We start from the raw sequence: 959 nt of genomic DNA on the forward strand, positions 1-959 counted from the left end.
TGGGAGGGGGCTCCGAGTGTGTGTGTGTGTGTGTGTGTGTGTGTGTGTGCATGCATGCAGGGGGTGTTTAAGTATATCTGTGTGTGGGAGGGTTAAGTGCATCTGTGTGTATGTGTGTGGTGTTTGTGTGCGTCTCTGTGTGTGTGTGTGGTGGTTAAATATAGGTGTGTGTATAAGTGTGGTGTTTGGGTGTGGTGGGGGGATGTTTAAGTACATGTGTGTATAAGTGTGTGGTGTTCATGTGCATCTGTATGTGTGTGTGGGGGGGCTCCAAGTGGGTGTGGGAGGGGGGGCTCCAAGTGGGTGTGCATGGGGGGGCAGTGTGTGTGTGGGGGGGTCTAAGTGCACATGTGTGTATAAGTGTGTGATGTTTGTGTGCATCTGTGTGAAGTTTGTGTGTGTGTGTGGGGATGACTCCAAGTGTGCGCATGTGCATCTGTGTATGGTGTTAAAGTGTGTGTGTGTTTGGGGGGGGTGTTCAGGTACATGTGCGTGTAGAAGTGTGTGGTGTTCATGTGTGCATGTGTGGGGGGGGCTCCAAGTGTGAGTGTGGGGGGTGGTGTTTAAGTACATGTGTGTATAAGTGTGTGGTGTTTATGTGTGTGTATATAAGTGTATGGTGTTCACGTGCACCTGTGTGTGTGGGAAGCTCCAAGTGTGTGCGTGTGAGGGGGGATGCCTTAAGTGCACGTGCGTGTGTAAGTGTGTGGTGTTCCTGTGTCTCTGCGCGCGTGCGGTGTTCAAGCGTGTGAGTAAGTTTGTCTATACAAGCGCGCGTGTCAAAGTGAGCGTGTGCGTGTGCAGATGCCCCGCGGGTGCGGGTGCCCCGGGCGTGTGGCGGTGGCGGCGAGTCCCGGTCGGTCGCTCGGTCGGTCGGGGCCGTCCCGGTGCGGCGCTCCGGCGCCTCCATCTTCTGAGCCGTCTCCCGGGCGGGACGCGCCCATCGGCGGGCGGGGGGG

Source organism: Alligator sinensis, unplaced genomic scaffold, assembly GCF_000455745.1.
Source record: "Alligator sinensis unplaced genomic scaffold, ASM45574v1 scaffold118_1, whole genome shotgun sequence".
NCBI classification, from domain to species: Eukaryota; Metazoa; Chordata; order Crocodylia; family Alligatoridae; genus Alligator; species Alligator sinensis.